Raw genomic sequence first — 21763 nt, forward strand, 5'->3', positions numbered from 1 at the left:
GGGGTGGGTCTCTTCTCCCCAGTAACAAGTGATACAGTGAGAGGAAATGGCCTCAAATTGTGTGCGGGAGGTTTAGATTGGATGTTAGGAAAAATTTGTTCCACAAAAGGTTTATCAAGCATTGAAACAGGCTGCCCAGGGATGTGGTTGAGTCCCCGTCCCTGGAGGTATTTAAAAGACATGCAGACATGGCACTTAGGGACATGTTTAGTGGTGGAGTTGGCAGTGGACTTGGCAGAGCTAGGTTAACAGTTGAACTCAATAATTACAAGTTATCGTATATCAAAGACCCAAGGACTAACATGAGCCTCTCCAGAAAACCAGCAACTAAACACCCCAAAAAGCTGTGTGTAGCTGGGTTTTAAGATACTACCAGCCGTTGTGAGGAGAGCACTCCACATGCCACATGGGATGTTTGAACAAGGACGCATCTCCAGGGATGTGAATACATATATATCTTTCATGAGCTACTTGAACGTTACATACACATTTGGTGCAATAGGAAGATGAAGCCCCATCAGCTGTATGCTTCTCTTTGTTGCAGAGTGCCCTATATAATACCTGGAGAAGGCCACATTTTAACTTAGGTATTCTCAGATCCCCCTCTTTTACCCTCTAAGGCATCTGTCCCCTAAGCCATGGCAAAATGCTCACCAGAAGCAAATGTATCCTGTAGCCGTCGGACCCCACATGGAACTAAACTGCAGCAGAGCGGAGTCCTGAGTGCACCACCAGAAATGCTGTGACGAGCACCCCAGGCACTGCTGCCGGAGAAACGCAGCTCACCAAACACCTCGGGTGAGCAAGACCAGGCCACCACCAGCAGTCACACTCTCAGCAAGTGGCGGGAACAGTGGTTTCCCAAGGCCGACTTACAAAAATTAAAGAGGGAACTAAAATTCATAGCTAGGCTTTGTTGCAGAAATTAGAGACTTGGCAGGAACGCTGGTTTCCCGGAATACTGCAGCTTTTCCCGATGAGTCTTTCACTGCTTGTACCCCATCTTTATACTGCAGAGGCTGTGGCTCAGTCACCCCTCCTCTTCCAAACCTTTCTTGTACTACTGTGGTGGGCTGACCCTGGCTGGACAACAAATGCCCACCAAAGCCGCTCTGTCACTCCTGTCCTCAGCTGTAAAGGGGAGAGAAAATATGACAAAAGGTTCATGGGTCGAGGTAAGGACAGGGAGGTCCCTCAGCGACTGCTGTCACGGGCAAAACAGACATGACTTAGGGAATTAAGTTTAATTTATTACTGTTCCAATCAGAGTAGTATAATGAGAACTAAAAACTTAGAAACACCTTCTCCCCACCCCTCCCTTCTTCCCCGGCTTAACTTAATTCTTGATTTCTCTACCTCCTCCCCCTGCGCAGCTCAGGGGGGCAGGGAATGGGGATTACGGTCAGTCCATCACACGTTGTTTCTGCCGCTCCTTCCTCCTCACACTCTTCCCCTGCTCCAGCGTGGGTCCCTTCCATGGGAGACAGTCCTTCAGGATCAGACTGCTCCAGCGTGGGTCCCCCGTGGGGTCACAAGTCCTGCCAGCAAACCTGCTCCAGCCTGGGCTCCTCTCTCCACGGGTCCACAGGTCCTGCCAGCAAACTTGTTTCAGCTTCCCATGTGTCACAGCCTCCTTCGGGCACATGCATCTGCTCTGGCATGGGATCCTCCCCGGGCTGCAAGTGGGTATCTGCTCCACCACGGACCTCCATGGATTGCAGGGGCACAGCCTGCCTCACCGTGGGCTGCGGGGCAATCTCCGCTCTGGCACCTGGAGCATCTCCTTCCCCTCCTTCTTCACTGCCCATGGGGTCTGCAGAGTTGTTGCTCTCACATATTCCCACTCCCCTCTTCTGCCCCAATTTTCTTGTGCAGATTTTTTTCCCCTTCTTAACTATGTTATCCCAGAGGCGCTACCGCTGCCACTGATGGGCTCGGCCTTGGCCAGCGGTGGGTCCACCTTGAAGCCGGCTGGCATTGGTTCCATTGGACATAGGGGAAGCTTCTGGCAGCTTCTCACAGAATCCACCCCTGTAGGCCCTCACCCATCTACCAAAACCTTGCCACGCAAACCCACTACAACCACAGAGGTGCAAACTGTCCTTTTCTTTAAAATCCTTTAATTGGTGAAACTCAGTAAATATTGCCTGCTTGCAGCTAGCCTGAAGCTTGCTGTGCTCTTTCAGACTTGAGGAGATGCGCATCTGTTCCAGAGCTCACCCTTCTTTCCTGGGTGTATCAGCTGGTGTGTAAAAGCAGCTGTCTTTCTGCAAGCCTGACCCTACCTGCACTCCCAGACACTTCTGGCTACACCCTTACAAACACTGTTACTACTGTGGGGTGTTCTTATCTATAAAAAGTAAGTCAGTCTGTCCTTATTCTTAATGAGGCTGTGGAAGTGCAGGGTGGTTCACGTGAGAAGGGACCCCAGGAGGTCTCCAGCCCAACCTTCTCACAGCTGTGAGATGTGGTGGCTTTTAATGGTGCTGCCTGGTGGTAGGACAGGTCTGAGCTTTAAAGAAGGAAGACAAAGGCAGAAATGCTTTAAAGTGCTTTTTGTGTGTGCAGGTATTGCACAACCAGGGCTTCATGCCTCTGCAGACCCGGGGTCAAGTTAATACATCTCACTTTTTCTCTCCTTGTTGGGTCTACATCTGGAAGGAAAAGCAAAAGTCTCACCCAACTGACTCCTGCCAACCTGTATTAATGTTGGTGTAGACTCAGATGCCTAGATATGACTATTGGATCCTTCTAATCAAAATACCGCTTTCAGATCTCCTGTCCTGTGTCCTACAGGCATATTGGTTGCATCTCAGAGGAAAGCTCCTTTCTCCTCAGAAACTGTTTTTTCATTTTTTCCGGATTTATTTCTTTGGAACTTCAAACCCATGAATTTATTACAGAAGCATTACCAAGAATCCAGAGGCTTTGGACGCTTGGTGGTTTTAATTTTCTAAGAAGCAATTTCTTTTGCTGCAGTTCCTGGTGTATTTATGGCCCTTGAATGCCATCCAGCGGTGGAAAGGCAGGGCATCCCCAGCCTCCTGATAAACTGCCTCCAGCCACAGCAAGTTCACACGTAGAATTACTTCTACATTAACAGCGTATCATTCCTGTGTCCTATTTGTAGTCAAATCACAAACCATAAAAATATCTTTTATATGGCAGGTCACAGCAATAGAAAAGCCATCTGCTGTTTCCCAGTTTTTAAAATGTGAGACAGAAATACACCCTATTTATAATTTGAACTTTTCTAGCTTTAAAGCTCAAGCTTTAAACAACTGCAAGGGCTGACTTTTTCATCTTCATCGCGATTATTTTAGGCAGATTTTTTTCTTGGGATTTGCTAGATCAGGAGAGCTTAAATGTGAACTGGCTTGGAGGGAGACTGCTTCATTAACCATATCCATGCAGGGCTTTGGAATAACTGGGTATTTCAGAGACTTGACATGCAGAGATTGCAAAATATGCCTTGTTGAGAATATATTGTTACTTAAGTAAGAGTACTTACTGACTTTCATATGGTGTGGGTTCAGTAAGGGTTTGATTCTATGCAATTACAAAAACACAGACTGCAGGTCAAAACAAACTCCATCAGTTCAGCCTGTCTGATAAACAGCAGGTTTGTTTGGAAGTGAAAAATAGACAGTTTTTTGAAAAGTTTGTTTTTTATAAAAACACCCAAAGAAGAAATGTATAGAATAACCACAGTTCTTCAAATACTTGTCGTTGCTCAGTTCTTAAAGCATGGTTTAAAAAGTCAGGTTTACAGTGTTTTCTCACTGCACCCAGTTTCTGCTTTTCCCCATCCCTGCCACTTCACGACGGCAATGTAGAATGAACAAAGAGGTAAACGACCAGAAAACAGAAAGAAACAATTAAAAAACCACCCCAAAACGACAATAAAAAGGCTTCTATGTGGACCCCTGCTCACCAATTGCCTCGCAAGGATTTGGAGTGTAGAGATGGATGGATATCCACGTTTCCACCTACCAGGTCCCCTCTCCCTGGCTACCCTCAGACAGTGGCAGGGGACATCCCCAGCTGCTTGGTCTCATACTGGTGACCTGTTAGCACAGTCCATGGCGTCATGTTGGTTTATGCCATCCAGCAGAAGTCTCAGACCTGCTTCTGGAGAGAGCACTGGGGACTGTTCCAGTATGGCTCCAGTGTTGGAGGACAAGTTTGGAGAAAGATGGAAAGCTCCTGAGCTGGCCTCAGGAGCTGGGAGCAAGAGTTTGTACTGTTAGTTGGCTGTCTGTGCCTTTTGTGTACAAGCCCTGGGGCTTCCAGCATATAGTGGTCACGTATCGCCCTGAACCCCAGACACTGTTTATAGTGAAGTTTGGCACTGGCTTTAATGGCTGCTCAGTCCTTAGCTGTTGTGTCGAGGCACTAAATGGTGCCTACTCCTGTTTTCATTTCATCCTGAGTATTTAAACAGTTTGCATGTTTGGGAGGACTGCTGTGGGATGGGGACTATAGGATCCACAATGCCACTGACTTCCCCAGGTGTAAATTTCAGAGAAGCTATTGCAACAACGGTGGCTTATATTTTGGGATTAACGCTCCAAGTCTGCCTGTTTCTGAACACTAATCCCAGGAAAGAGGTATGACTCAGTTCTGTTGGTGTTACTTTTCTTTACTGTTTGCTTTGACAGGCATATTCCCAATGCCTTTTTCATGAAGATCCTGCGTACACTTCTCTTAAGGCAAGGCACATCTCTCTCCTATTTGCCGCATTGCTCAAGGAACAAAGTGCTCTTAGAAACCAGGGTTCGTAACAGTTCTCCAAATGCTGAGCAATAAGAACAGATCAAGCCTCAAAAATTATGGTTGTAGCGTAAAATTAATGAAATTATTAGCAGCAATAAATTGTAAGTTTATTTGCCTGCTAGTTTTACAGCTTTTAGTGGTACCATGTTTTGAAGCTTCCCTGCTTTCCTTGGACCCCCACATCTTGGAGGAAGGCACCCAAGTGGAGACAGGCAGAGGCAGGCAGGGCTGCCTATGGTCCAGGGTGCCTGGTCCTTCCAGCATCTGCCTCTGCTCCTCACTTCTGACTGTCCTCTTCAGGCTGCCCAGGGCGTTCAGCGTCTCCCTCCATTGTTGGGGCTAGCCAGGAATTCCTGGTAGAGGGATAGAAGAAGCTGATTCAAGAAGCAGAGAGGGAATGTGCCTTCTGCACTGAGTTAATCTGACACAGGTACCGTTTGCACGGGTGTTTGTGCCTGCCTGCAGGGTACCCTGCAGTCATTGCCACATGCCCTGCTGGACTCAGGTTGGTGGCGATGCCAGCAGGCAGCACAAATCTCCAATGTCGGCAGAGACGGCCCCAGTTTGTGCCATACACCTGCTTTTCTGCCAGTCCTGCGCAATCAGAGGCGGTGGCTCTCGTGTCTGGAGAGGCTGACAGGCACATTTTGCAGCCATGTCGAGACCTGTGCTATCCTAGTGCCGCACAAGCATGCTTCTGCCTTGCAGCAGGGCTTCTGCCTGGACCCTCTCCTAGTATTTCTGAGTAATGTGCAGTTTGATGTGTTCCTCTCTATTTGCATGTAGCGTAGGTAAATGTTAAATGTAGTTGCATGTAGCATTTGCATGAAGTGTTGCTTCCGGCAGCGCAGGAACAAGCTTGGATGCTGGGTAGAGTTAATTTCCTCACAAAACATCCTCGTTTTCATCGGGACCTATCCTTACAGTTCTGTCTCACTTTGTTTCCTGTAATGGGGGTGCAAATATTCCTGTTGACAGTCCGTGTCTGCTGGCTCCTCTCTGCTTCGCAGCAGCATATCCCATGCCTGCCAGCAGATGCCATCAAAACTAATCAAATGTGAGAAGCTACAGGTTCAGGAGGGGAGGACAGCCCTGCTTCTTTGCCACTTTCTCCTCTCTTCTCCACAACAAGGCCAGAAGGGGGAAGGGGTGATTAAAGAACAGACTAAAAATAATTCAAAGAACAGGTCAAAAGAACATGTAAGTTTGACATCTTCAGGCTGACTGCATCTGATTAAAGAAGTATGGAGAGAACTAGTCAAAGCCTCCACTGTGTGATTAACAACTATCACAGGGAATTAAAGGAGTGTGGGGAGGCTCAGTGTGCTTGCGTTTAGAAAAGGGCAGACAGGGCTCGAATAGTATCATTCCTAAAACATAAAAACCTTCTACAGGCCCAGCCAGACTGACTCTGACACCTGAAAAGATGTAGGACGTACTTTTAAGTAATCAAACTGTATACGTCTTCTGAAGCAAAAAGAAATAGTTGGCATAGATTTGTTGAAAATAAATTGTGTCAAAGAAAACTAGTTTCATTCTTTGACAGGATAATGGCCACTCTATGAGGGGAAGTGAGAAATGTAATCTACCTTGCATTTAAGTCAAACTCTGCTACAGCTATTGGATAAATTACCTTCAAATCATTTCTGGGTCCAGAGAAGATTTTCATTCCTAGATGAGGGCACAACTAACTGAAAAACTGTGCTCATAAATAATTTTCAAGGATTCACTGTCAAAGGAGGAAGACTTTGCAAATGCAGTCCTGTGGGACAAGAACTGAGGGCAGCTTTAGTCATTATTTTTATTGATGACTTGGATGATAAACTACCTGGGACATCTGCAACATTTGTGGATGACATTAAGTAGTCAGTGGTTTTATGTAGCTTGAAGGAGGAGAATTCACATGGATTTTGATAAATTGGGCAAATGTTCCAGAATCAAGGAGATGAAATAAAGACAAAGGCAAGTGAAAGCGTAACACTTAGAAAGTCTAACACAGAGTACATATCTAAAAATAAATATCTCTACAAAAGCATTTCAGCAGCAGAATAAAAGCCCCTTGTCACAAGCTGCACGGAACAAATCTGGCATTGCTAACTCAAAAACAAAAAGCCAAAAGACACCTCGTACTGAATGAGATGGACAGGAGTCTGCAAGAGAAAAAAGTATTTGCTTGGCTGTGTTCATCTCTGGGGCAAGAAGGCATTTGTGGGCAGATTGTGTCTTATCAGGGGTGCAGGACACAGGAGGTGTGAAGGAAAGCTGGAGGATGTGGGATTGTTTGGCCCAGGAAAGAGAGAGCTGAAGGGAACTTAATAATCTCCTGGCAGAACAAAAATTCTTGTGTAGACATCAGTAGAAAAGGTGGTGGGACAGGACAAGAAAAAAAAAGAAAATGTCTTAGTGTACAACCAGCAAGATTTAGGTAAAAAAAATCAGGAAGAAGCCTGTGGGTACAAAGACCGCTGGAGCAGGTCATGGCTGAGTGGACGAGACCAAGCATACCCCTACCGGTGGCCAAGGTGCTTGGAGCAGCAGCTGTGCAAGGAAGAGGAGATCCTCTCCCACCTGTGTTCCTAGAAGTGATTACTGAATTCATTGAGTTTTCTTTGGGTGCGCTTGAGTTTTGTTTATGTCCCGTTCATGTGAACCCAACCTGAAGTCAGGTGAAGAGGTTTTGTTGCTTTTCTGTGGACTGACCTTTTCCATCATGCAGCTCAGCTGTTCTCCTGAAGACTTCTTGTGGTGAATTACCTGAGTACATGGGTGGGGTGGGTGGATAGTAGATAAAAAACTGGGACTGCAGTGTAATCGCCAGGTAGCAGGAGAGAGAAGTTTGACTTTAGTCAGTGCAAAGCTAAGGTTCTACCCTTGTGATTTGGGAATGCTCTTGGGGGAACAGGAGCCTTAAAGGTTCGTAGGCTAGAGAGAGTCAACATTGGAGACCCCAAGGACTAGGGGGATCTGAAATTAAACAAACCCGTAGGACAAGAAGCTGAATCAGATGGCACTGTCTTTCCCTTTGTAGAGGATAACTACACTGTTTTACACTTTGTTTCTTTGTCAAGAGAAATCCAGGGCCGAAACATCTTCCCTGTAGAAGGTGAGTTTGGCAGAGTTCAGTCCATCAAGGATGGACTGGAGAACTTCCGTGAGAAGGTACTGTTTTGCGATGGCTTGTTAAATTTTTAACTAGAAACCTCTTCCTGTTGCTTTACCGGAAAATGCATTAATATTCTTGTCCAGAAACCATCTGCAGAGCTTTGACAAATGCTGCCTGTCAATGCTCTACTGTAATGCAAATGAATGGAAACTTTAGATGACACTTCATGAAGTTGTTTACTTTCCTGTTCCTTCCACAGCCACAAATGAAGTGGACTTTGATTTTTCTGGGGACTCTGCCAGTTTTGAAAACACACTTTCATGGTGTTTCTGCTACTTGTTTCATGGAAACTTTTTTCAAGGAATTGTTAAGATCTGACAAATAAATATTAGTGAGTTAACACTGAGGTTAATTGGAAACACTGCTGTTTCAAGATGCCCAAAGCATGAGTGGCGGATGGCTGTGCTGCTGGTTTGTGTTGAAAATCTCCTGAAATAGATTCCTTTGTCTAATTTTCTCCAAGGGAGGAATTAAACATTTGAAAATGGACTTTAGGAAACATGATTGCTCTGGTCTGTCTTTGATGTTGTTTTAAATTCCCAGTGGTTTGTAGCTGCCACTGCACTGTGCAACAGTGTAGGAGGAAGAGGAGAATGTGTATAGTTGCATTAAGGCTATCTTAAATACATTATTAAATCAATGAACTGTAAACTGCTGAAGAGGAGATATTTGTGTTCTTAAGCCACCCTGCATCTGGAATGGTTACCTGGGGAAGAGAGGTGGAAACACACATAAGAGCTACAGCTGTGCCAGCTGAACTCACCACCCAAAATCAGTCCGTGAACGCTGGGAAGAAGTTTAGAAGATGGGGGGCTGGTTTCTCCAGTCTGAGATTTTGATTATCACACTGGTATCTTGGAGTTAAAAGATGGAGAGAAGCTCAAATTCTATATCCAGATTTTAAGTTTGGTTGAGAATGATGGGCATGCCCATATTTATGTATTTCAATGGAAATGCTGTAGTGGTTATCACTGAGGTATGCACAGGCTGTTTCCATTAAGTAGCATGTTTAGGACCACTCACGAAATCTTAGCGTGCCTTACTAATTCTGCGCCACTGTTACAGTTGAATCTCCTACCAGTAATAACCAGATGTGGTGGGTGCTGTATTGGGGAACAACAGAAGGCATTCCCTGCCCATGTTCTGGAAGGAAACTAGAACTTTTCATGTGATTAACAACCAAAAGAAAAAAGAATTACTTTTTCAGAATGGTCTGAGGCCCTGAGCATGGTCCATGTCTACATTCAGAAAGCTCAGTGCACTGGGGATTGAGACTGCTGGTCTCTGAAGTGGGGTGGGGTGGGTGCAGAAGCAAGGAGAAGTGAGAAATTACTATTTACATAGAAATCCTAGTCAGTCAGGGTAGGCTGAAGCCTGTGTTAATATAAGTGTTGACCACTACAAGACAAAGCTTATGTCAGGCATGTGGTGGGATAAATTCTTGCTCTTTTGCAAGGAGAGGGAACATGAAGGCTGTGACGCTGTTGCCTTGTGTGCTGTGATTTCATTTATACCTTTGCAGAAGAGCTCAGAAAAGTGACAAAACTGGAATTTTCCTCTGGATTTCTAGTAAACGGACCTAAGTTTTCTCCCTGTATTGGTTCTGCAGCTCAGGCATGGTGAGAGACAAACTCAGATCTTACCCATTTTCATGTATATACATGACAGAATCTCATTGTCCCTTGGGACAGAGGTAGGAGAGAGGTCCTTGGGGTATGTCAACACAATGCAATGGAAGTCATGGTCTGCTGGCATCATGCAGCAGTTCCTGTGGTTGCCTTGGTTTGTACATGGGCTGGAAGGATGAAGTGGCTGCCCAGTGCAATGGCAAGGGTATGATGCTTTGGGTGTCTTCATGTGCTTGACTACCAACTTCTGGGAGCTAATCTGGGGAACTGTCCCAAATTTATTGGAAGAAGAAGGATGTGTCACAGACAGCTGAGTCCACCAGCTTTCCCAGCAACATTACGTAGACGTACGCCCTCTGCATCTGTGATAGCCCAGGCTGTGTTTAAGCAAGCACTGCTGTACTCAGAGCCCCTGGAAGAATTAGAAACTGAATAGTAAGCTGTCACGTTTGTCCATTCAGCAATATTTTGATAGCTCAGAAAGCCATAATGTAGAGGTAAACCCAAATCTATAATGCCACCAGATGGCTGCTGAGGAGCAGCCCATCCCAGCACATGGGTTGAAGACCACTGAGCTTCAAGCTCCCACCGGCTCACACTGTCAAATCAGTGGGATTTTGGAAGAAACTCCTGTTCTAAGGTGCACAAAGAAATAGGAAAACTAGACTCAAGTGCGTGTGGTCTGTTTGTAAAAGACATGGTATGAAACAACATTTGGGGGACGGCATCAGGGCAGAGACATGGGTATCCCATCCAGTCCTAGGTTTACAGATACGCTCTCTCTTACCTTGGATTGGCTCTGCTGCACAGCGTATGTGGAGCAAGGAGAGAGACAAGACTGAAGTGAGAGGGGCTGGCACTATTGTACAAGTTGGTCCTAGATGTGCTAGATGGCTGGATTGCCATGCCAGCTGCTAGCTGAGCCGGGAATCACTTGAGCTCTCCTTCCCTAGTCAGAGCCTGCCAGGGATATTTGAGAATGCCACCTAAGGATAAATGCTTAATTTTATATACAGGGCTTATGTACTTCACTGAAAAACAACTTTTTCATACATATATGCGAGGCATATGAAAAGTGATTGGCTGTAAAGCCTGGAGCTGAGAGATGTGCCTGAGATTCCTCTTGCTGCTAAAGGTTGTTTCTTTTTCTGGTAAACATGTGCTTGTTTAAGTGGTGTGTTTCCTGGAATAGTTCTCTGTTGAAATAAGAGTTGCTGAAGAATATTCTGGTAGCTAAATGTATGCTGTGTGGGGCATTTCATACTTGTAAGCACTTCTTGTAATAGGCACTCAGCTGAAGAGGGATAAAAAGAAAGTGTGTCATTCTGAACCACTTGTTGAATGTAGTCTGGTTTCTCATCTTCTGCTCCTGTTGACTCGAGCAGGAGTTGATGGTGGTCTTTTTCACTTACAACTCACGGGTCTCAAAGTCCTTGGGCACTGAGATCTGCAGAAAAACGAGCATCGTAAGAAAAGGTACTTTTGCAGCGAGGCTTTGATACTGACCTTGACATCTTCTTTATTACGTGTGAGATGGTCCTATTTTGTTCAAATTCTGTTCCTTGTTTGAGTTTTGTTGGAAACTATGTGATATCCAGTGGCTTTGCCATTGATGATGCAAACCATTTCTCTTCACTGGGCGTGGGATTTGTTAAATTGCCTGGGTACTAGGGCTACCCCTATAAACGGTGGAGGGAGGCACGTCCCTGTACAGGGGTCATTTGTGTCCTTGTCACATAGTGGAGAAGACTACATGAGTAGCTCAGGTGCCTCATTTCTGTGTGGCCAAAACTAGGTGAAACGAATCCTGCCTGTTTCCTACAGCACCGTTTGCTAACTGGTGAGATGAACCTCAAAGTCCTGCCACCGTTATACATTGTGATGGTAAAGCAGCATCCCCCCTGCTGAGCTGTGCTCATCTTGCTGGTTTGGGCTCTGCAGTGGCACTACTGGGACCTGAGACAGAGAGGAGGACACTGAGGTAGAAGAGGTGGTTGATGGTGCCTCAAGGAGGAGGCTGGTGGGTCAGGAGATGCAGAGCACTAAGGAGTCCAGGAGGCAACTGTGGGTGAGGGTGCAGGTAGGAGGTGATGGTGAAGACTGATCTTAAATACCTTCTTTTGCAGTGTGTGTCTTCCTGCACTGAACACTGAATGCCTGTCTGCAGAAAAACTTTTTGCCTTGCTTCCCATATATTTTTGTGCAGCCAAAGTTTATTCAGCAAATATTGATATTAAGCAAATTTGAAATTTGCTGTCAGCAAACACTCTCAGCAGAAGCTGGAGTGTAAGTATTAGTGCCTTCTTCCATGGCTGAACTGAGCAGAAGAGGTCTCAGGGGGTTTAGTGAAATAATTGCAGCAAACAGCAGTCTTCAGATTGGAAACCTTAAAAACACATGATGCTTTGAGGGAAACTTTTCCAACCACGATGTCCGAATAGCTGCAATCTGTTTGTGGGTAAGTCAGAAACAGAACAGGAAGGAAGATGTGTGAGGTGAAAGCGTTCAGAGGCTGCTGCAAAGAATAGTGCATTTTTCTCCCCTCTTTGTGATAGACAGGGCGAAAAGCAACACGCTCCAATTGCAGCAAAGGAGATCCAGGTTAGATAATGAATAAAGCTTTCTGTTGCTGAAGGAAGTGAATCAGGGAAATAGGCTGAGGAAGATGAGGCATCTCCATCACTGGAGGATCTTAAGAACAGATTGAACCAACATTTGTCAGAAATGACATGGCTGTAGGTGACCCTGCTTGAGGCTGGGGAATGGATGAGGTCCTTCCAGCCTTATGATCTGCTGGCTGTCTGAGATGGATTATCTACTACAGACAAGGCTGTCAGCATCAACACTACAGCAATGTGTTTGTCAGACTGTTAGACCACTGCAGGTACAAACACTAAATCTAACAGCCACGAGTTTAATGCTTTGTGTTTAATTGAGGTTAATTTCCTAAAAAAGGAAGTGAAGGAATTGGGGAATCTGTTTAGGAAGCCTATTTCAGAAGGTCTGAGTGTAACACTTGCTGCTTCTAATATTGCAGACTGGGGTCATTCGGCACTACGCTTTCTGAAGAACTGGGGGGTGGTTGTTGGTTATCTTTGAAGCGTGAGTTATTCTTCATTCACTTAGGACTGGAATGGTGTCAGACAGACCTGTGTGAATTACAGCATCTTCTGACACTGCCTTGTGCCTGCTGCCCCTTCCTCGCGTGCTCCCTGTGCTTCCCTTCCTGGCTCTCCCTTTCTTGTTGGGCTTTTGAACAGAGCCTCAGGTAGCATGATGTATGTCCTTTATGGGACCTACATGGACCAAAACTGTGTCCAAGGTGGTCAGCTGGCTGGGTAAGAGCCCTCCACACTGTCTAGTCTGCTTCCACCTACTCAGCATCTGCTTCCCACCATTTCCCCACAGTGTGTGAAATGCACGGTTTGGTGACAGTGGTCTAGGCAGTCTCCTTGGCTCTGGCTGGTCTTGTAGGTAGTACCAGCTGGTCTTCAGCCACCAAAATCTGTGCTTGACAGCGTCAGGTGGGAAATGGCAACACTTTTGGTCTTCCAGTGAACACCGTGATTGCTACGATGGTAGAATGATGGTAAAAATGCTGGTAAAATTGGCAAGTGTCATCATCATTACACCCTAGGTGTCAGTATAGGTACATGTCTTAGAGAAAGACCAGGGCTCCAGAGTTCGACAGCATGGTATTTGCAAATGATGTTGGTGTGTGTGAATCGTGGCAGTGGCTGGTGGACCCTCAGTGCATGAAGAAATTGCTCGTCCTGTGACTGCAATAACCGCTACGTCGCTTTGAGGGATACTGGATGGGATATAGGTGTCCAGTCAATGGCTCCAAGACAGTTGGGCGTACTGCTTCTGTGGGAAGGGGTGGTGAGGTCTGAACTGGGACAGGGGAGGAATGAGCTGGAGAGGCGGCAGATGACAGTATGACTTGCAGGCTTCTGTGATAAAGATGGCCACCATGAACTTGCTAATGGTTAGCTCCTAATGTGGGGCAGAGGGGATAGGAAACTGATGTGACCAGCATTCGGAAGAGAGTAATTACCCCTATCTGTGCTGGGATTGAGGTCAGGACATTGGTGAGCTGTCACTACAAAGCTGGTGGCTGTTCTGGGCCCAGGACCATGAAGATCCACATCCTCAAATTAGTGACTTAACACTCTCCCAGATCAGAAGTATAGGGTAGTCCCAACAGGGTTTGTGATGTGTCCAGAACAGTCAAGACATAGTAGGTCTATAACGCATGGCAACAGCTCCAGACAATGGGCCATACTTTTGGTATGTGAAAGACGAGCTGTTGCTGGGAGTTGCTGCTGGGGCTCCAGCTCCTAAGACACACCTGGGATATCTGCAGTACAGGTGACAGAGCACTGTGGCGTGACCCCATGTGCCTGGAGTGTGCAAGGATCTCCTGCTGCTTTTCTCTCCCTTCTTGAGTGAGTGCAGGAGGATGACTGGAGGTGAGACTAGGACGGGAACCTAGCTGGAGTGTGTCACCCAGTAGCCTGTGACTGATATTACTCTCTGTCCAGCAGTATTCATGTGGTCGTGACAACCTGACAGAGCAGTGAAGCCATGGTCCTAGAGACTAATCCCTTAACCATGCTGCTTCTCAAAGCGCTGATGCTTCTCTCTTGTGCAGCTGTGCAAACCAGGCTGTCCTGGAGAGCACCTGCATGAGGCTGCGGCTCATACATGGATGCATGGCTATTGCCAATTTCCACCGTGTTTGCATTTCCCTTCTCTGCCTATAGACTAAAAGATGTTTTTATACAGTCCATTGCCACATATTTCAACAACACAGATACACTGTAAAAACAATACCCTCAAGGAAAACTGTGTTAACACAGCCCATGTAGCACATGAGCTTGTGAGCAGAGAAACTGTACTACCTCGGCTGCAACAATTATTTTTAAGCACCTTTTTTTTGGTACAGAAACTTATTTTTACCTTCAGGTTTTCACATCTTTTGCTTGGAAGTAGGTGACCCATAAGACTGGCTTTGTTTGCATCCCTTTTCCACTGCGTGCTCATGTATTCATTACAAAAAGGTGGCTATTTCCTTCATCTGAACATAGATTCTCACCTTTATTTCCTTGGGTGGCCTTGCTGTTTCTAGGACCCTGTTGATTTACACATGACTATCTTGAAGAACTGAGGTAGAAAATACTTTTATGTGATTCAAAGAAAGACCAAAGCAAGTGCCTAGTGGGAAAAAGAAGAAAACTGTCCCTAGAAGATGGGCTGTTCATAGGCAGCATGCTTCTTAAAGACTTCATTTTAAAAAGGTCACACTAGAAAACTCATTCTTGGAGGACCATGTTTCACAGTTCAAGTGTGTACATGTAGTGGCCTACAGACAAGACAGAAATCCGAGGTCCCACTGGAGCCAGTGAGAATCTAGGGCTTAGTTCAGTTGCCCACAGGTAGGCACCTAGTGATACCTGCGGTACCCTAGTGTCCTGCTGTGGCTTTGCAAAGGTACAGATCTGTGAGGCTTGTGTCGTGCTTGGGTGCCGGTGTCTCCTCCAGGATGAAATGAATCACAACTCTGACTCCAAAGGCTGCATTGGACAGATCTCTTTTGGCTGTAATGGGAGCTGGCAAACCCAGCACACATGCAAGTACTTCTCAGTATACGTGTAAATTTGGGTGTCTTTGTATGCAGCCAGATCCCGTCCCGTCTGTCTCCATTCCAGGCACTCCCCGATATCCCTCTTGTGCTCCCAGTCTCAGCCTCATTAGGCTGGAGATATGGTGCAGCCTTGACCATCTGGGATTTCAATTCATTTTGCATCTGCTGGCAAAGAGCAGCGGAGCTCTGTGCGCTCTCCTTTTTAAGCAGTGAGTTAGATGAAATAATCTGAACTTTCATTTTTGTCTTTCGAAAGCAAAGTGTTGATGAACTGGGCGCCAAAAAGCTTTGGATCGTTGAAATTTCTATACCCCAGAAAGCCAAGTACTACATTTCCTGGTCTAGCAAGGAAATGAGGTTTATATAAGGCATAATGCAGCAATTACATTGACAGGAGTTAGAAAAAAATGTGGCAAAGCTGCTTTAGAGTCAACGAGAGGTCTTACAGCTATGGGAGCCTTTGATTTCTGCTGTTTAATTAATGTGGCTTCTGAAGATGCTCTCTTGTCAATCGCCTTAAATAAAATGGTAGATAGGTTAAAAAGATCATGAAATTGGGGGTTGCCAGGAAAAATGAAAAGGCTAATGTGAAGAACTGTGTGCCTAACACACCTGATGAGCAGTGAAAACAATGTGGGCACTGAGTTGGTTAAAAGCCAGAAAACTACTATTGGAAAGTATTCAGTGTAAGGTAACTGGGAAGGTTAGAGCATGGAGGCAGTTTATCAACGTACGTGGAGGCCTGCAGGAACAGATTCATCTCCGAGCACCCCTGGCTGTTTCCTTCTACTTAGATCAAAATGCCCTTAAAAAAATACCATTTTTCTGCTGCTTTCAATGAACATTTTAAACGGGTTTTGCTTGGTTTTTAGGCTTGTGCATGTTAATTTTTGGTAACACTTTGGCAGATTGTATGTCTAACAAATGATGTTTGAAGCCTGTTTGTGAAACAAACCCTCCTAGTAAGAAGAACGTAATTCTTGACTTAATAAACAGTAGCTTGCCTTTTTCAGCCCAAACTCCTGTCAGGGTACTGTAGCTCTGCCACAGGCACTTGTTCACACTAGAAAGCAAGCTGGGTGTTTAGGAGTCTTTCTGAAGGTGACAATCTCATGGCCACCCTGAGAAATGGAAGTTTCGAGCTGCGGGAGCTGGGCGTGCAGCCACTGCCTTCTCATCCATGACACTGACGTACCCCTGGGGCTGGTGGCTTTGCTTTTGAGCCTGGGGGGTGTGCCTAGCGGGGTCAGTTGCTGGCTGAGTCATCAAATTCTTCAGTGATGTTACAAAAAGCATGTGTTGTCAGTTGCAACGCGGAAAACGAAGTCAAACTCAGTATAGGTAAAAGTGCTGTTTCTCTAGCTTATAGCACACGGGAGAGCAAAGTGCATTGCCCTGCGCCCAGCTTCCTTGGGGTCCCCAGCCCCATGGCAAAGTTCGTTGCAGCTGGATGGATGAGAAACAGGCTTTGGCTAGAGGCTCACTTCCATACCTCTGTTTGCCCTGCAATGTATCATCATCTGCAGCCTGCAATCACACTCCTGTGCAGAGGAAGACAATAACTTGACAGCTGTGAGCTAAACCCAGACTTGAGCTGTGTCTGTGTTCAAGGTGAGCAGAGCATCCCTGACAAGTGCCATGGGGGTGGCAATGTAGCGCGTGTCTGCTCCGTGACAGCTTAACATCGGGGCTGGGGCTGGGGCTGACAGCCCTCCTCTGCCTCCTGCATTACAGGCCTGTGTCGGGGCGTGAAATTACGTCTGCCTGCAGCTGCTGCCCTGCCAAAGAGGCAAGGCTTCTTATTAGGGGAGTATGCCTTTTAGCTCATATGACAGCAGCCTGTGGTTTTCGTGCTGCTGATGGTACTTCTGTCCTGAAGGTGTGCATATATATGGAAAAGGATAATACATTTCACCTGTCACTTCTTTAGCTTGCTTAGCTTTCCCCCTATCATTCCAATGACAGAAGCGTTGATCTCAGAGTACTGCAGTGTGTTCTTGCAGAGAGAATACAGAATTGCAGAGAAATACAGTGAGGACATTTAGGGAGAAAATCAGGAAGGCAAATAAACCCTCATCCTGGGTATGCTCTACCTCTGCTGGTGTTTCACATCCTGGTGCTCATGTTTGCTATGGCTTTTGCTTAACAGATTGAAGAATACACATTCTAACCTATGTGCTGCTGATGAAGTCAGTCTGGCCCACTGGATCAAAGGTAACAGTTCACAGTAAAATTTTTGTCCAACAGGATAATGGGAGAGGGTGTGGAAGAGGGAGGAAATAGAGAGATGGAATCAAGAAAAGATCTCTCATCTAAAATAATCAGCAGACGTTGGTTATTGTAACTCTGAAAGGCAGATTGTAAATCAAGTTTTCAAGCAACCTTCAAAAGCAGCTCCAAAGTTTGTGCATCAAAAGACTGATTCAAAGGTAGTTGAAGGCAGTACCAGGTGTACCGCTGACTTGTGTGAATTTGGATTCAGTTCCCAAAATTTTATGGATGTACAATCTGTAAAAAAATTAACATGATGAGTGGATCATTGTGCTCCAGAATGTCTCAAAACCTTTTCCTCACAAAACAATTCTCCTTTAGAAGATACTCTACAGGCTGTTTCTTTAATATAGAAATAACTGCAATCTCCAAAGGGAGTGCAATTGGCCCAGAGGATCTCCAGCCTTTGTGTGCTGTTAGTCATCACCATTGACTTGAGGCAGCTATATGGCTCCGTTAGGATCCATCAGTAATGAATGATTTTCCAAAGAGGGAGAGGAAAAGGAGCCAACAGGGATGTGGAAGGAGGTGAGAGGATGTCAGTTAGCCGGAGAGCCAGTGGGAGCTGCTCAGCGCTGTCTGTGCCCCATGAGCTGACTCGTGCTTTTATGTACCTGACTGCTGCCGAGTGCTACAGCTGCTTTTGATGGTTGCCATGTGGCGCGTTTACAGGTAAGCTAAGCTATCAGCTGTGACCAAAACTCCCTTATTCCATACTTGTGCCTGCTCGGAGGGTGGAGAGCAGCAAGGCCAGCAGTTTGTGGTTGCTTTGGGGCTGCAGCGGCACCAGCTTGCAGTCCCCCAGCCTGAGGGGGGAAAGGGTTTTTAGTCTCTTCCATCGCGTTTCCTCAGCTGCTCGAGCTGGGCAGTGAGCTGAGAAGTTGCTGTCACCACAACAGGCCCTTTAAAGACTGGTAAGGCCTTGGCTATGGTTGCTTTTGTGAACGCTGGTGGCTGCTGTAGGAGGTGTCGGGAAGCCCACCTGCCACGCCCGGGGGTTCATGGTGTCACTGCATGGTGGGTGTTTCCAGCCCTGCCTTTGGTTTTGTCAGGTAGGCTGTTAATCGCCTTGATGATGAGTACTGGCTGGTGTGTGCTTTGGCTTGCGTTGCGTGGGAGCTAGGTTTGGTCTCAGCAGTGGGTATGGTCTGTCGGTACCTCTGTGAGCCTGGAGGTCACTGCGGTGTCTGTGGGAGAGAAATGGCTTGTTTCCAGCTGGGACCAGTGGCTGTGGAGAATGGCAATGCTTTCTTTTACAGTGGGTTTGAACCTCCTGCTTGGTGGTGTTCTGCTCTGTGGACTATCTGGACTTGTTGGCCTGCTTTAGGGAACAGGGAGGTTTAGAAACTGTCCCTGTTGTGGCTGCTTTACCCCCTGAGTTGGTCTGTTGCCCTGGGGATACGTGCCTCCGTGCAGTACGAAGAAGAGTTTGGCAGCAGAAGGCAGGTTGGCCGAGCCAAGCAAAGGCATCCCTGTAACACAGGCTGACGTGTCCTCTCTACGTTTCCTGGGGTACTGCTGGTCAGGATGCTGTGGGCCGGGCTTTTGCGTGGGCTGACACGTGAGTACAACCCCATGGAGGGGCAACGCTCAGCCCCTGCTGTTGTCTGCCTTGCTGTCGTGCGTCACGCGGGCCGGGCTGGAGTAGCGGGGTATGGTAGCATGGGCTCAGTTCAGGCAGGTCTGCTCTCCCCGGGGTTTCTGCTGCAGGTCTGAGCGGCATCACTGGTGTGGAGCAGGTTTGGTGCGCTGGGCCATGCTGCAGGGAGAGGGACAGTGGCTGCCCTGGGGGCTGTGCCGTGCTGAGAGCTCCCCGGGGTGCGATGCTGATGCATGTGGCTTGTTCACCATCTCTTGCCTGTCCGTGTGCCTGTCCTGCTCTGTCACCTGCCTCTGCTGGTGCAATGGGGTTGGGGGACACAACACACTCTTAGTGCACAGTGCGGGGCAGACAGTGGTCCTGTCCTTCACGCCCCCTGTGTTTATTTTGGTCAGAGATGCCCTGAGTCCCCTGGGTGAAGGTGGAGGCAGCAGCTTGGCTGGGGGCAGACTGGCTCTGAGGAAGGCAGGCGACAGTGGTGACACCCTGTCCCCAGCGTGCAGGGGAAGACAAGGCGCAGCCTCTGATTGCCGTGAAGCCCCAGGTCTCAATCTCCTTCCTGCCCATGGGCTCTCCATGCGTGGTAGGAAGGGGTGCAGCCTCCTACCGATCTTAACTAAAACCACAGATAACCCACGGTTTAGTAAGGAGAGAAACTGCTGTAGTGAAAAATTGAAGGATTATGATCTGTGACTTGTGTGTATATGCAAGCATCAGACCAAGACAACCATGCTTAGTTTTGCAATCCTAGATTAATTTCTGTGACCTAATTGAATTATTTTTTTTCTTTCTGCTTGCTTCAGAATTACTGCCCAGTCATAATACAAAAATGTTCTCCTGAAATTGCAAAAATAAGAGATGGAATATTTTCTTGTTACTTCACATTTAAAAAGTGATTCCTTTTATTTCTCATACACAGACTTAGCAATGAAAGAATGAGGAATTGCACTGGAATATGTATGAATAAAAGTAAAACGCTAGCTGATAGGCTTGATTTTAGTGGTCAGATTCTCCAGTTTAAAAACTCTCAAGCTGGATGTGTCAGCCTGTTTTTTTTTATTTATTGGAGAAATAAGCTTGTTGAGGCTTACCCCAGCGCTCCAGCAGCTTTGCAGGCTGTTCCTCCTATAAAGGAATGAGACAATATTTCTGTGTGCATCACGGAAGTGGAAGTCATTTGTGTGGAACTTTCTATTCCCCTGAAAAGGTTGTTGTAAAAAGCTTTGGAAAGAAAAATCCACTGGAAGGTCACTCTGCTCGTTGCAGGCATGCACATGTGATTTCGTGTTTTGCTTCTTAGTGCTCCTTTAAAATTAATAGCCAGAAGCTGATAATTTCAAATTATGTGCAAAACAAGAGTTTGCAAATGAATAGGTATTCTGTCCTCCCTCTTCCCAGAAGTTACATTTTGTTCTTTAATTGACAAAATGTGTATTTCATAAAGGGTAGCTGCAAGGAGACAGTGCTTTATGCCTCACCTCATAGAAATGTGTCCCATTTGCAGTCACGTGGTGTATGAAATGAGTATGGGAAACAGAGTGCTTTAGAAGATTTGAGTACCCCAATGACATGGGATCTTGCACCAGCTAGAAATGAAGGTCAAAATTTGTCATGCAAGAAATTAATCCACGAAAACTTCAGAGAGCTGATCTATATGCTAATGTCTTCTAAGAATGCAGTGCGAGCAACTGGAAGAAGTTAAAATATGGGGGGCGGTGAGAGGAGTGGGGTGGTGCAGGGGGGCATCCCCAACACTGCTTATTGCATCTGGGAACCATAGTAGCTGTGACTTTAGTTTCTACTGATAGAAGCCGCATGGGAAAGAAGAAGAGAGAGAATTATTAACAAGAGATCTTAAAAAATTGTGACACGTGGGAAGACCTTTTGGTGTATCATGCAGCATCTTTCATTTGGAAGAATCTTGACAAATGTTAGAAATCTGATTTGTAGTAAAACTTCAACAAAACAGGAGCAAAGGCTGTGCGGAGCAGTGCCGCTGTGCACAGCGGCGCCATGGAATACAGCCTACAGCCTGATTTCCTAAAATGAAGAGCAGAGTGATGCTTAGGTGGTGCCTATCAACATAGCACAAAGTCGCCTTGCTTTTTGCTACAGGTTACTGGATGCCACTGTGGTGTGGAGGATGGCTGCAAAGGAAAGGAAGGAGAGAGAGGGAAGAATGGAGGGGAAAATTCATGAACAGGAGCCACAGACCAGGAAATACTGAAATGAAGAGGAAAGAAAAGTGATTAAGAAGGAAAAAAAGTTGAAACAAATAAATCTTCCTTAGGTCTTTGGGCAGAGTTTCATATCATTTAGTAATACATACTTTTTTCCCACAGCTCATTCATGGTTACATCTTCTACTTACAGTAGCAACACTAAAACTTTACTGTTAAGGGCTGATTCAGCACTTACAGAAATTAGCTGAATTCTTCCCGGTCACACTTACTGAGCAGTGATCAGCAGTGAAGTTGCTGTATACTTGGGTGGGGACACATTAAACTTTAAGAAATTTTCTAAATTGTTCCCCAGGGCTGATAGACATGGCAGGAGATAATTTCAAGTTAACAATAATTTGAATGTAGCAAATGGCTAATTTAGACTGAGTGGGAAGGAGTAATCTCATCACATAATAATGTCTACGTGGGATTAATGAAAAAGTAAACCCCCTCGGGC

At 46.2% G+C, this 21763-nt stretch overlaps 1 protein-coding gene across 4 annotated transcripts in view; it reads right to left on the minus strand.

Moving 5' to 3' along the window:
* HTR1E (5-hydroxytryptamine receptor 1E) overlaps positions 1-21763 on the minus strand; it is a 65832-nt gene continuing 44069 nt past the window's right edge. For all 4 annotated transcript variants that reach the window (XM_080389411.1, XM_080389410.1, XM_080389409.1 and 1 more), the window contains one exon: positions 1-21763. This exon is cut by the window's right edge and continues 6561 nt beyond it. The gene's annotated coding sequence lies outside the window, so the exon portion shown is untranslated.

The sequence above is a fragment of the Falco punctatus genome (assembly GCF_963210335.1).
Source record: "Falco punctatus genome assembly, chromosome: 5".
NCBI classification, from domain to species: domain Eukaryota; kingdom Metazoa; phylum Chordata; class Aves; order Falconiformes; family Falconidae; genus Falco; species Falco punctatus.